Source organism: Lutra lutra, chromosome 2, assembly GCF_902655055.1.
Source record: "Lutra lutra chromosome 2, mLutLut1.2, whole genome shotgun sequence".
Lineage (NCBI taxonomy): Eukaryota > Metazoa > Chordata > Mammalia > Carnivora > Mustelidae > Lutra > Lutra lutra.
In genome coordinates this window covers 107,985,605-108,000,651 of record NC_062279.1, presented here as the reverse complement: position 1 = coordinate 108,000,651, position 15,047 = coordinate 107,985,605, and the positions used below count along the sequence as shown (strand labels likewise).

At 45.2% G+C, this 15,047-nt stretch overlaps 1 protein-coding gene and 1 pseudogene across 3 annotated transcripts in view; both read right to left on the bottom strand.

Annotated features, from left to right (window-relative positions):
• The window catches only part of SGMS2 (sphingomyelin synthase 2), an 87,117-nt gene extending 72,533 nt beyond the window's left edge, over positions 1–14,584 (bottom strand). Inside the window, exon 1 of one of the 3 annotated variants that reach the window (XM_047718165.1) lies at positions 14,134–14,584. The gene's annotated coding sequence lies outside the window, so the exon portion shown is untranslated. Of the gene's footprint in view, positions 1–13,227; positions 13,455–13,706; positions 14,038–14,133 lie in introns of those variants that run through there. The other 2 variants (XM_047718164.1, XM_047718166.1) reach the window with 2 other exon arrangements.
• Positions 1,889–3,416, bottom strand: LOC125093259 (40S ribosomal protein S15a-like; annotated as a pseudogene).
• Positions 14,585–15,047: the final 463 nt, after the last annotated feature.

Genomic DNA, 15,047 nt, shown 5'->3' with positions numbered 1-15,047 from the left:
CAAAACCGACCTATAAGTTCTGCTGTTAAGGAGCTCATTCTGAAAGAATCTAATTTCAACAGAAAATCATGTTACGCTATGGTATCCAGGGACAAAGAAAGGCCTCAGTACTCTGGAACAAAGAGAGAACATCTAGCCGGCAAGGGTGATGTTGAGAAGGGAGAGGGTGAGGAAAGTTTGCTGCAGGAGACAGCGGAGGTCAATTTATTTGTGCCTTAAATCACGTCTCTAAAACACAAGACCATTACCTACAGGAATCCTCCATATAAGCAAACCCAGCGAATACTGTGTTTTCTTCTTACTCAACTTGTCAAGAACTTACAACAGCACCAATTACTCCATCCTGCTCTAGACACCCGGTTCTGTCGGCATCTGGAACATCCTCCCCTTCTGGTCTTCCTCCTGCCTCAATGGTTCCTCCACGGTCTCCTACTTGATCTCCCAACTGTCATTGCTTGAAGCCTTATCTCTCTCTCTTCTCTACCTGTGAAGTCTCCCTAGGTGACGGCAGATTCCCCAAACATCTCAGAACCCAACCTCACCCCTGAACACAGGTCACTGCTGGTTGACATCGGTCTCCATGAGAAAGGACTAACAGGCAACTCAAACTTACCAGTGGCCAGAACAGAACTCTATTCCCCACAACCCTCTTACCTACCTACCACCCATCTGGCAGTTCCGCTTGACTACTCCTACTCTCTCGTGTCACTCATCAAAGCCTAACCATAAGTCTTGTCAACCCTGGGATGCCTGGGTGTCTTATTCGGTGAAGTGTCTGCCTTCGGCTCAGGTCATGATCCCAGGGTCCTGAGATTGAGTCCCACACTGGGCTCCCTCCTCAGCGGGGAGCCTGCTTTTCCCTCTGCCTGCCACTATACCTGCTTGCTGTCACTCTCTCTCTCTCTCTCTGATCAATCAATCTTGTCAATCCTATCTCCATCCCTCTCCAATCCATCCAGGGCTCTCCCTCTTCAACACTGCCCTCTTACTGCTGGCCGCATACCTTCTCAGGCAGTAGCTTCACAACTGATCTTGCTTCTACTCTTGGCCCCTTCTACTTCCTTCTTTGCCCAGCAGCCACAGTATGTCACAAATCGAAATCAGATCATGCCGGCTCCTTCTTAGACCACTTCTTGACACCTTCTCACTGCATTTGCAAGGAGGTTCATGCTCCGTACCAAGTCTGCAAGACCCACCCCGCCTGATCTGGAGGGGCCTGGCCACTTCTCACTCCCACTCCTGGTGTGACCAAGCACTCTCGTCCTCCACCTGCTGCACATGCCCTTCCCTCTCATCTTTTACACTTCAGTGCAAGTCCCAATGCTTCCAACAAGCCTCTCCTGACTGTGGTGGCACAGGCTTTCCCAGTCACTCTACACCGGGTGACAGAGCTGCCTTTGAAGCATGGATCCAACACTGAACTTTACCTTGTTTATGTACTGGTCTTACTTGTTTACATTGCTCAACCTCTCTGTGTAGCATCTTTTCTTCCCTCAACACATTAACTCCAACAATCTCCATGAGAGTAGAAACCTCAACTCCTGTTCACTGAATCCCTAGAATCAAGAATAAAGTCTAGGGGCGTCTCGGTGGCTCAGTCGGTTAAGCGTCTGCCTTTGGCTCAGGTCATGATCTCGGGGTCCTGGGATGGAGTCCTGCTTCGGGATCCCTGCTCAGCAGGAAACCTACTTCTCCCTCTCCTACTCCCCCGCCCCACTTGTGTTCCCTCTCTCTCTCTCTGTCAAATAAATAAATAAAATCTTAAAAAAAAAAAAAGAATAAAGTTTAGCACATAGCAAGTGCTCAAAACATTGTGTCGAATGTACTAATCAATTTCAGAAGGAACTGAGGAGGGCCTGGGACCATGTCTCAACTGTCTGTATCCAAGAGGCATTTGAATAAAGTCAATACATCTGTGAAACCCAAAGCAACCCATCTTGAGAATTTCGTGACAACAACGGCTTGCCCAGTAGCTGGGGAGTTTTTTGCTATGAGACCCTCTGCTTTTAGTCATTTTCCCACACAGGACTGCGCTCTTCCCTTCCTTCCTCCCTTCCCTCCACTCCCTTTCACACCCACCATGCCTGTGCCTTCTTATATTCTAACCTTAAAGTTCCTGGCACACGGATATTTGATATCAAGTAATGATTTCCATCATCCTGTTTTTACAGGAGTCTTGCTTCTCAGATTGCTACGATAAGCAATGGAGTAAGGGCATAAACTAGAGAGCAGCATTATGGATATAAACAGGGCGAGGACAGGACGAATATAACAGGACAGGTGGCAGATAAACAGGTCAGACAGCAAGGTGAGAGACAAGAGGAGTTAAGTGCGCTGAACCCTGAGGGGCTGAGGCCAGGCCAGACGCCCACACACATCCCATGGATCACAGCTGTAAGCTGTCATCTCTTCTGTTTGCATGAGCCTAATTATTGAAATAATTCTTTTCTAGGCCCAGACACACCTCCTGACATTGAAATTCACACATTACGTCACCAGTAACTGTAGAGGCATGTTCCACCATAATGCTGAGCCTGCTCAGTCTTCTAGCAAAAGGCACGGGAACCAGCTTTCTCTGGGGCTCACCAAGGTGACTCCATGACATCATTTAGTTTTAGTTTTTGTTTTTTGTTTTTTTGCCACTGAGGCATTTTATTCGCACATATGTATTCTAGAAAAGAATCCCAGGATTTTCCCTCCTCTGTGTTTTTGTCTTGCTCCTTCAGGATCCATGATGCCAGCAGAGGCTGTCAGGACAATGAAACCAAAGTGGCAGGATGGGAGCAGGTTATCCTGCCATTTTTCTAAATCTTTCAGTTGTACATCAGATCTCGGGCTGATCACTCCACGCTTGTTCAACCTGCCTGTGAGGTTCACAGAAATTTTCCCTGCTCTGTGATCATCAATGATTTCAAATTCGCCAATGCAACCAGGCTTCGTCATCGCGGCGAGAAACCGGGCGATGACTTTGGAGCCCGGCCTACTAAGAAGCTGGAGTCTGCCTCCTTTCCAGCATTGTTACTGCTCCTGACAGCATCTGCCATGACATTCCTGCACACCACTATGGTGGCAAGGAAAGATGGCGGGAAGAGTGACATCACTCAATTTTTACACAACACACCAGAATCACTGGATGGCAACTATTCAAGAATTCTCTCCAGATTCAAGGAGGGTATCCCTGCTTAAGGGTAAAGCTGGTCAGAGCGGCACTGCCTGGTAGGGTAGCTGCTAGCCACATGTGGTTACTAAGCCCTCGGGATGTGGCCAATCCATGGAGAGAGGTGCTATGAGTGCAGATTAAGGAAAAAAATGTATAAGCATGTCAAGAACTTTTAGATTGATCATAACTGATAATATGAAATAGAACATTTTGATATATGGAGTTAAAATATGTTCTTAAAATTAAGTTCACCTTTTTTAACTTTTTGTAACAAAAAATGTGGCTGTCGGAAAACTCAAATTATGTATGTGACCATCATGTGTGGCTCATATATACTTCTACTGGACAACCCTGGGTTCTTAGTGGATGGTTATCTCCTAGGGTAAGGGTGGGAGGGCAGGGCAGCACACTGGTCCCAGGTCTGGGCTTTGCCAGAAACTCTTTCATCAGTTCACCCAGGAGAGAGACAATAGGGAGCTGATTCATGCTAATGAAAGATGCAACAGAAAATATCAGTCTATTAACTTATCAGTAATGGCTAGGGGATCGGACAGATACCTGCTGGTATGAGCGAAGGTTCCTAGGCCTCTTACATAACCTAGACAACCTCATTCTGCTATGGAGACACTGGCAGGGAAAAGCAAACCATTCACCAAGAATTACTTGATGGGGATAAAATGCAAGCGAATGAGTCAAGGGTCAGATAGGAGCACTGCATGCACAGAGCCGAGGCTCAAGAGGTTCCTATGCTAGAGAAGGGAGAGCCCAGAAAACCTCTGCCCAGAGCATTGTAGAACAGAGACAAAAACTTTCTTTCCTCCACATTGTTTTGAGTTTTTTCCAGACCTTCATGTTTATAAGAGGAAATCAATCCTACTTTTTTATACATCTATAATTTCCCCCCTAAACTAACAAAGTGACTCCAAATCTGAAAGGGTATATTTAAAGGAAATGCAAATATGAATTATGTCCTACCTCTGTGGTTTTTAGGAGTTTCCAATTTTTAATGCATTTCTATGCAAGGCAGTCTCCTCCTCCCAGAAACTGTCATATATATATATATTTATGCCATCCTGTTAATTTTCCACTCATATTTCTTTAAAATTATTTTAAAAAATCTTACATTAGCCTTTGTTTCATTTTTTTATATAGGAAAATGCCCAAGATTTTATTCCTTACACTGCTATTTCTACATTGTAACAAAGGAGAGACCTTTAATTAATCAAAGTTGTCTCCAAATCACAATGTAAGATTAGGAGACTAGTTACTGGAGGAAGCCTTAAAACAAACAACAACAACAACAACAAACACTAACCCCATCCATTAAAACTATTATCTTTAAATACCAATAATTGATACTTTGATTCCAAGATATCACCTACTGGGGGGCCTAAAACCCTCTGGATACTTGCTATAGACGATAGACGATCCAATGAACGATATTCTCTTTTATTTAATGCGTTACAGTTTGGGAAGTCTTTGCCTAGATGTATCCTTGCTCTCGGAGAATGCATATTAACATTGTTAGATAAGCAAAGAGCTAATTTTAAAAAATTAAAGCAAATCTGTAGTCAAAACTCAAGTGATCATCTCCACCACATTTGGGCTATCATCTTACCCCCAGACAAATGCTGGGTGGTGACAAGTACTCTGTGGGATGCAGCCGCATTTCTGTCCAGCAACTCTGATGGGAAAGGCCCAAGGGCCACTACTTGCTCCATAGACTGTTTTTTGCTAAAATCTTGGAACTGGCATTTTAAACATTGACCAGGTGTAAAAATGTATAGAATTATGGAGTCAACTCCCTCTGCCCCTAAAGTGGCTAATTTTGCCACTTTGTACAACAGGATAATAGGAAAATAGGATAGCCCCCCAAATGTAAACACTCACCACACCTGATGTGCCCCTAACCGTAAGTCATGAGATTAAGCAACCTTCCCGGGGCTGGCAAAGGAACAGAACCGAATTTGCCAAGTGTTCTGATAACTCTATTAGTTTCCCTTCGGTGCTTTAACAGGTTACTACAAATTCAGTGGCTTAAACAACATGCATTTATTTTCTTACACTTCTGGAGGTCAGAAGTACAAAATGGTTTGCACTGGGCTAGAATCCAAGTGTCAGCAGGGCTGCATTCCTTTCTGGAGGCCCTCGGGAGAATCTAGTTTTGCCTTTTCTAGCTACTAGAAACTGCATCCATTCCTTGGCTCGTGGCCCCCTTCCATCTTCAAAGCCAGCAATGGTCCTTTGAGTTTTTTAAACTCAAAGCTCTGTTAGTTCTGACTCTCTGGTTCTGACTCTTGTGCTTCTCTTTTCCACTGGGTCCAACCAGACAATCCAGGCTAATCTCCATATGGTAGCATCAGCTGATTAGCAACCTTAATTCCCTCTTGCCATATAACATAAGGGATACATAGATTCTGGGGCTTAGGATGTGAAACCTTCAGGGGGCCATGACTCTGCCTAACACCATCTCCAATACTTATGGGAAAAAAGTCAATGAAACCTCACGTACAAGCTACTCTCCCCCAACAGAACTTTCAACTGTAATTGGTGAAAGAACTAAAACTGAAAAAATAAGTATCATTAGAGTAGCATGCATAAGATTGCAGATCTTCTTACTGAGCTGAATGCACTAATCAGGGGACAGAAGAATGTACTTCTTTCCCAAACTCATCACCAAGCCTGACTAAACACTCAGAAACTTCTGGAGAAAAATGTTGGAGGGGCACCTGGGTAGCTCAGTGAGTTAAACATATACCTTTGGCTCAGATCGTGATCTCAGGATCCTGGGATGGAGCCCCACATCGGGCTCCCTGCTCAGCTCTCCTCTGACCCTGCCCCATTTGTGTTGTCTCTCTCTGCCCCCGACCCCTCTTGTGTTCTCTTGTGCTCTCTCAAATAAAATCTTAAAAAAAAAAAAAAAACTGTGACAAAACTGTACTGAAAATTAAGTACTGCCATCTTTCAATACTGATACTGAAATATAGGACCTCATTTAACCCTCCATACAGTAAATCACAGGGATCTGATGGCATGTTTGGACAGGTGTGAAGTTTCCTTTGAAAAAACTGCACATGTAAGGACACAAAGGGGACCCACATTGTGAGATACATGCTAGATTCTATAATCAACAGTGTGGTGGTTCAACTCTGCCACTAAACTGTCTCCTTTCAAAACCTAATTCTGCCTCCTCCCAGCTGTGTGACCTTAGGCAAGTGACCTAACCTCTCTGTCTCAAATGGGGATCCTTAAGATGGGGATAATAACATGCACTTCAGCGTGTTTGGGGAGATGTAAATCGGTTCTAAGTGCTCAGAAAAAAAAAACCCCAACAAATAGTGAGTGCTTTAAGTATTTGGTAAATACGATTTTAAATGTTTCTGCCTGCTGCTTAAAACTCGCCAATCAAACTATATTTCAAGGGAGTGTATTTCTGAGCACTAACCAATCCATCATAAAGGATATATTATACATACACACACACATATACAAATATAATTTAATAAAAACAATGCCCTCTGTAGCTATTAAAGTTTGGTAGCTATTGGGGGCGGGTGGTAGTCACAACTGGAGGTTAAACAACTTGCAGAACAAATGCAAATGTCAGAAAACAGTAGCATCTGTGTGAAATAAACCATCTCAGGGCCTCCTAGAGAAAGACTCACAGCATCGGGGAGGACAGTGGGGTCTGTGATTCTTAATGGCCCCAAGCATTTTCTGGGACAGTGGTGTTCATGGTACAATACTCCTCAGAAGGCTGAGCTCTGTGGGGCAGAGGCGGCTGTGCGACGTGAACGCTCCCAGCATCTGCTGAGAGGCCTGGCATATGGTGACTGCGGCTCTGAAAGCTTGTCAGCATTCACAGCTGACGTGATATACTTCTTATGAAAGTTCTTGAATTCAGTGGTGGTGTACAAACAACTTCCGGGATTTTATTTTAACCTCCATAAGAAGGACGAGGGAAGGCACATCGACAGAACCCAGACCCTACCAATAATGGGCATAATGTGACAAATGGCTATTTTATTACAAAAGAAATAATAAGTGATAATTTGATTTTTGAGATAATAGGATGGAACACTTTGTCTTTAAAAGTTAGAGATGCAAAAAAAAAAAAAAGTTAGAGATGCAGCTTGTCTGCCAAAAAAACAATGAACACTAAGCCACTGAGTAGTTATATGAACCAAGCATTACCCTCAATGTTTCACTCACGAAGTTTTTTATACATCATAGGGTCACCTTCTGAAGTTAATATTTTATTCCCTTGTTAACAGCCAGGAAATGGAGGTGCATCTGAGGAAGCTGCCCAAGGTCACCTAGTGGTGAGCAGCAGTGTTGGGTCTCACAACACCCCACTGCCCTCCCCGAGGATTGTGTCTTTCTCTAGGAGGCCCTGAGACCTGTCTTTTACACAGCTGCTCCTGTTTTCTGAGATTTGCCTTTGTCCTGGTGGGGCAAGCCTGTGTGGGTTCACCTCTCTGGCACTCCTTCATGACCTTGAATCAGTTGCGACCAGATAAACATCCCACGGTAAACATACAATCCTATATCAAAAGGTATTGTATCACCTGCCCCACCCCCTCAAACTGCCACATCTCCAGAGTGAGTGGGAAGATTACAAAAAGCCCTGAGGGATATTGGGCAGTGCAGGGTCTCCCCTCAAACTCTTGCTCTACTTCTTACCGGCTCTGCCGCCTGGAGTATGTTAACCTTTCTAAAAATGGTTTCCCTACCTCCACAGCGGAGAGCACACAGTTTCTATTTTGCAGGTCAGTCTGAAGATGAAGAGAGGGTCTAATGCAGATGTGGAAAATGCTATCTCCGAGTCTCTCAAATTATCTAACCATTACTATTTCACCAGATTCGCTCCAGCTCTGTTTTCAAAGGCTTGAACGATTCGCTCCAGCTCTGTTTTCAAAGGCTTGAACGTTCAAGTTTCAAAGGCTTCACGTTCAAGTTCAACAATGGCCGCAAGTATTTTCCTGAGAAGTCTCTGCTTCTCTTTGGAGACGGACTGCCATCTAAACGTTTGCCTCCAGGGTACCTCAATTAGCTAAGTGGTCCATGATCCAAAACCATGTATTCTTTCTTTGACCCACTTCTCTAGACCTAAATGAGAACTCATTCCTTCACGTTTTCTCTAGATGTTAAGTCAGATTACCTACTTAAAGTAATTTTTAACCCCTTCCCGTGGAATGTGTGTTAAGAGGTGCCTTCCCAGGATGAGTTTCATCAGCTTGTGACATGTGTTTGCACCCCTGCCAGGCCAACCTCTGCAGGATCTCTCAGGACCCCATTTCCAAGATGGAGGAGCCAATTCCCCCTCCCACCCCCACCCCCCCACCCGCACCCCGCCAGGGGACACCTTGAGTTGCCTCTGGCACATTCCCAGCTGTGTTTCTGCAGTGGTCTCTCCACCTTCAGAGCTCCTCCTCCCTTCAGTTTCTTCCCATTCACGGAAAAGCTTTTCAAGAGTGTAATTCCTATCACATAGTTTGCACTTCTAATCATCTTAATAAAAAGAGGTCATTAAGTTCCAGGGTGGACCGGCATACCCCAATTCTCCACAATAGGATGCCCCCAGTCCAGTTGGAGAACAATCTGCCACTATTCCGACACTCATGGAGACTTTCTCGGGGTAAAGCGAGTACTGCCAGGTACACTTAAGAGTCAAGGATTCCGGGGGCGCCTGGGTGGCTCAGTGGGTTAAAGCCTCTGCCTTCGGCTTGGGTCATGATCCCAGGGTCCTGGGATTGAGCCCTGCATCGGGCTTTCTGCTCAGCAGGGAGCCTGCTTCCTCCTCTCTCTCTGCCTGCCTCTCTGCCTGCTTGTGATCTCTCTCTGTCAAATAAATAAAAAATATCTTTAAAAAAAAGAGTCAAGGATTCCGGAAGGTGGGTATCTCAGCTCCTTCTCAATTCTGCCTGAGGCTAGCCCTGACAATTGAGCATCCTCCTTCCCACAGTTGAAATGTCTCATGATAAATGAACCTCAGCACAGGCACTACCAGGGAAAGAAGTGACATTTACCTGAAAGGGTCCTTCCAGAGTCTTTCTCTTTGACTTTCAATAGCTGGGTGTCTTTTCTGACTCTTGGGCTTTGAATCTGTTACCTTCATTTCCTTTCATCCCCTCCTCTTTAACAATTTTAGTATGTGGTTTTATTCTTTAACAGTACGGAGGGATATATTGAAAGAAAAGATGCACGTATACAACACTCAATCTACTTAATGCTTTAAAAAAAAAAATCTAGGAATGTGCCAAGTTTGGTTTGAAAATTTTAAGTGACATGATCAAAAATTTTAAGTGACATGATCAAGTTACCTAATTTGGTCATTTGGTTTGGTAGCAGGGAAAACCAGTCAGCAAATAACACCTTACCCTTTATATACTTTTTTTTTTTTAAGATTTTATTTCAGAGAGAGAGAAAATGAGCACGAGTGGGGGGAATGGCAGAAGGAGAGGGAGAAGCAGAGTCTCTGCTAAGCGGGGAGCCTGAGGAGGGCCTCCATCCCAGGACTCTGGGATGGGGACCTGAGCCAAAGGCAGTTGCTTAACTGACTGAGCCACCTAGGCTGCCCCCTTTTTAAACTTTCATTCTATGACCTGTTTCTTTACATTCTGCTTTGAATTACAAGTCATTGTTAGAAATTAATAAATGGAACTGATTCGAGTTTCTGTATGAAGAAGCTAAACTGATCACTACTCATAATCCAACATGCTTTATCAAAACCATGAGGGGATAAAGTAACTAGCATTGGAAATGGAAAAATAAACTCAAAGCAAAATTTAAATCCTGATTCAGGGTAGCAAAGAGGGTATGATATTAGCATAAAACTTGACAATGCTTAAATGAAGAAATGTTTTATACCTATCATGAAAATTAGCAAATGGAAATGTACTGCACTTTCATTAAATCAATCCCACAAAGTCTTCACGATAATATGCTTTTCAAGAGTTCAAACAAATGCATAAGGCTTTTTAAAAAGGTGACCTACTTAAAAGTGATGGAGCTTGGTTAAACCTAGTGTAGTGATAAATCTGCTAAATGCAACGTCTGAAATTTTTAACTTGTCTACCTTTATGGGGACTAAGGAGGTAAATTGTGGAAGTAGAATTTCTTATAGAGAGCTACCTGACAAAATTAGCGGGGTTCCACTCTGCTCTATTTGCCCACAAAAGATTAGCTTTCTGGCTAATAACAAAATACAAGCCCAAATATCTCTTTAAGAAAGCCCGTGTGTTCTGTTTTCATCAGATAAATCCCTTGTGTAATGAGCTACTGACCTATCGTGCAGCTCCACAGAGAATGTCGATCCTATTGCTGAAATCTTAAGAGAAACACTAAAGGAACACTGAAATTAAAACTCTTGAGTTTTAAAGAGAAAGCTTTCTAATTCTGAATATGATTTTTTAAAAGGCAGCTACATTAAACACTATAAGCCACGTTTTAAAATGCAAAATGACCAAAATCATCATGGCCAGACACATAGATACAGCTAGAAGAATACTTAGTGCAGAGTTGCTGAAAATAATAAAACTGGAAACAAACTAACTGTCCCCAGGTAGAGGACTGGTTCAGTTGGGATGCAGCCATTGAAGAGAAAACTATCAAAGCTGTTATCCAAAAGTATTTTATGATAAAGATGTCCACACCTGGATGAAAAAAAGCAAGTTAGAAAACCGTGAATAGGGAACAAATTTGGTTTTGTAGAGAATGACTTTCTAGCAGGTGCAACCTCAGGCAATCTAAATCAGTGTTCTCAATACACGTTAGCTTCTTGTGTTATAGGTCCTCACAGGCTGAAAAACAATTTAAGGATATAACACTAAGTGATTTTCTGGGGTGATTGTTGGTTTGTTTCATCTGTACTTATAAACTTCCATAAGTAATATACTACTTACTATACAGGTAAAATTTAACAAATTGCAATATTACTACCCAGTGATTATCTTCCTAAAAATCTACCATGGGGTGCCTGGATGGCTCTGTGGGTTAAGCCTCTGCCTTCGGCTAAGGTCATGATCTCAGGGTCCTGGGATCCAGCCCCACATCAGGCTCTCTGCTCAATGGGGAGCCTGCTTCTCCTTCCACCCCCTCCACCTGCCTCTCTGCCTACTTGTCATCTCTCTGTCAAATAAATAAATAAAACTAAAAAAAAAAAATCTACCATCGTGCTTTGCTCACAGTAAATCAATCCTGGTATAGCTGAATTTACCCTTCAGATTTCATTTAAACAAGTTTGCTCTGGTGTCCATTTAAAATTATTTTAATGGCCTCACTTGTCTCTAATATTTTTATTGGGCAAAGCAAGGCATATTTGCATTGTTCATCCTCGTAAGAATTTATGATCCCCAATTCAGGACTCATTGTAAAGTCGCTGGATCTTGCATTATCAGCGGCAGGCAGCCTATGGGAGTCTACTCACTTCCCGTTTCCTCCCAATTCCTCATCCTCTCCTCCTTTTTGGCTCCTTTTACCCCCTCCATAATCAAAAGCAAGGGGCGCTCTCTACTGGACTGTAAGTTTCAAGGACAAAAAAATCTCCTTCATGTTAGCATTACTAGTACCTAGCATAGTGGCTAGAATATAGGAGCTGCTCACTAAATGTTTAAGAATGGAACAAAGTGAATAAATGTCTGATAGCTCAGGTTAGAGGCTTCAATTCCTCCATAAGAGACTAAGTAAAGGTAGGCAGGTTACTCTAGTCCAAAACTGGCTAGAATTCTCAGTAACTGTCACCCCTCCCCCAAAAAAAACTCACTGCAAAGTAGCACTTTTGTAAAAAAAAGTTCCCATTTATATTCCATTGTCTATTTTAATAGATGTAAGATTATTTCTATTTTGCCCTATATTTTGCTTAAAGTCCCTCCCAAATCCAAGAGTTTAAGTCACTTGCTCAAATATGGCAAGTAAGTTAACCATACAGATAGCCTCAGGTCTTCTGGATTTCAAAGCCCAAGACCTTTCCACATCATGTGGTGTGAAAAATTCCCTGTGACCTTTGACCCTAAAAGCTATCACACCTATGGTTAAGAACAAATGTTTTCAATAATTCCCAAGCAAATACTTCCCATCCTTCCATATATTTCCTTGAGCTTTTTAAGATCCCAGGAGAAGAGAAACTGAGGCCAGGAGGCAGCAACCCAAGGGTTTCCAGTATTTCCCTCCAGGTTGCTAAGTCAATCTGCTTTACTTAAAAATGAAAACTAAAGAAACCGAATTAAATATTAACTTGTAAGACAACACTTCAACGGAAGACTACTTTGGGGTGAGACTAGCAACAAACCAAGGGAAGGACTATAAAAAGGAAATTCTGCACTGCCTATTTTGAATAAATAAATAAGTACAAAAAAGTTAAGGTTAGAGTTTTCCACCCCTCCAGTCTTCCTCCAGATTCCATGTTTGTCACTTTCCAGAGTTGCTCTCTGTTTAAACAGTAAAGGGCAGTTCCACTGAAATGGGATGGAAACCAAAGACCCTTTCAGGCATCCACAATGAAATGCTTAACTTCCTGAAGAGCTAAGGAACTTGCCAAAGGATCTCCCACATGAAACCTCAGCCCACCAACTTTATAAGCAGGAAATTTTGTGGAACTTAATTATCACCCATGCCAGCTCTGGAACACACCATGATTTATACATAAACAGTTACAACCGGTTGGGGTCTAGTTTGTGCCAGACGTTATGCTAGGTCTTTCTCACTCTAACACCCTCGTTACTACCATCTGTAGTGACAGTCCCATTTTACTGAGTCAGTCTTCAATGAGACCGAGAACCCACCGTTAATAGAGGAGACTCCGAGTGACACCAAGGATTTGCAAAGTTAAGTTTAAATTGAAAATCCATGCCCAACCTAGAGTCACTAAACAGTGGGACCTCTTCAAAATTTAGCAAACACGTCAAAACGTTTTGAGGTCACTTCAGAGCAGACGAGACGAAACAGAAGAATGGCACAGATTGAAAAGAGATATTAAAGATTACAGAACGTTTGAGTTCTTTCAAGAGGTGGCCGCGGGTTACTGATGATTATCCGACTCTCGGAGAGGTAGACGGGTCCATACCCACCCATTTGCGCGGAGAATCCAACCCTCCTTTCCCTTAAGCAGAGTGGCTGGGGAATGCCAAACGTGGAAAGGTTTCGGGGTGGACAGCCCAGGGCCGGGCTACTGCGGTTCACACATCGTCAGTAAGCGCCTCTGGGAAAAGAAAAAGACAGTCCCTCCTCCACCTCCCGAACTTCAGTCCTGCCCTCCCGGGCGGCTCTGGACCTTGTATGGTTTAATCTGTGTCCTTCCAACGCCAGCACCGAGTTCCCCGAAATGGTCGCAAATGAATGAGACGAATGCTCAGAGCCAGGAGCCTCAGCCACACATCCACTCCCCTGCCAGGCAACACCAACGAAGGATGCCCTGGGGCTGGGGCGCGCGGGGGCCGAATTAGAGCCACGTCCGCGCTCGCTATCCACCTTCCCCCTCCCCGCGCGGTGCCCGACGCGCGGCTTCTCAGCCCGGTCTCCTCCGCGGCCCCCTCCCGGCGCTGCTCACCCGCTCTCGGCTGGGGCTCCCGACGCTCCCTGCCGAAGGCACCGGCTCCCGGGCGGGGATCCGCCAGGAGACAGAGCCCGCTGCCGCAGCCACCCCCGGACCGAAGCCGCTAGAAAGTTTGCTCAGGGTCTCGCCGTCTGCGCCGCGGCCCCGCTAGGCAAGCCGCTCTCCGGGTCCCCCCGCCGCCGCCGCCCCCGAGGCCGCTCCCGGCGGCGCTGCAGCACGGGCCGGGCTCGGAGGCCGAGGACGGCTCCGTGCGCGCCGAGGGCGGGGTCTCCCCGCCCGCTCGGCCCGCGGCGCGGCGCGGCGCTCGCTGTTTACCGCGGCCCGGCGGCCCGCTCTCCCCGCCCGCCGCCCTGCGCGCTCCTGACATCATTCATTCTCTCACACCCTCGCCCGCCCACTCCATTTCCAAACAGTGACTCACCCGCGGCCCGGTGGCGGCAGCGCTCGCTCCCGCCGCGGTGGCTGTCCAGGCGCAGAGCCGAGCTCGAAAAACCGGTGCGACTTCTTAAGAAGAAAACCCCAGCCGACCCTCCCCTCTCTCAGCCATTGAAGGTGTAGGGAAGGAGGGGCTTGTCCCGCCGGGCCGATTGGCTCCCGGCGGAAAGCCTGCCGGCCGGGAGCAGACCTCCTTGAGCGGTGACAGAGATCAATCTGGGAAAGTTCTTTGGGTCCCACTCCCGGCAACTTTGAAGAATGGGGCCGGAAAGGGATCCCCCACCCCGTCCTTGCCTTATTCAGGAACTGCTACCTGACGACAGCGTGAGTGGGCTTGGGGACACCAGCCAACGCTTGTTCGAAGGGTGCCGCCCAGGCCTAGGTCAAAGAGGTGGGTTCCCAAACCTCAGGAGGTTGCCTGGCAAGGGTAGTCCTAGGTCCGCTCTGTGGCTAACTCTAGGTGCGAGCTGGAAGGGTTCTCCAAGTGAATGAGGCTTATAATACTTTCCCTTCGGTGACTAACTACCGTGTCACTCGTCCTAATCAATGTGCTTTTCTTTAAGGACAAGCGACCGTAACCAAAATAAACAGTGAAAAACTAGTTCTTTGCTCGAGTGAACATTGCGCTCTTCCGCAGCTTTTGGAACACAGGGCACCCGGGCTGTGGTTTCTTTGATGAACTCAGCAGTTATGTTTTTAGAAGGGTGTTGCCTTCCTAAAAGATAGTCAAGGCTCTAGATTTCTTAGAGCTGCTATTCATACACCTGCTGGGCAGTTCTCTAAACAATGGCTGTCTCAGATTCTAACTGGGATGAATCAGAATGAGGCCCAAACTTTATTGAATTTAAATGATAAATGTTTTATGTTCATTTCTACTTCTGGACTGGGTAATGATGTTTA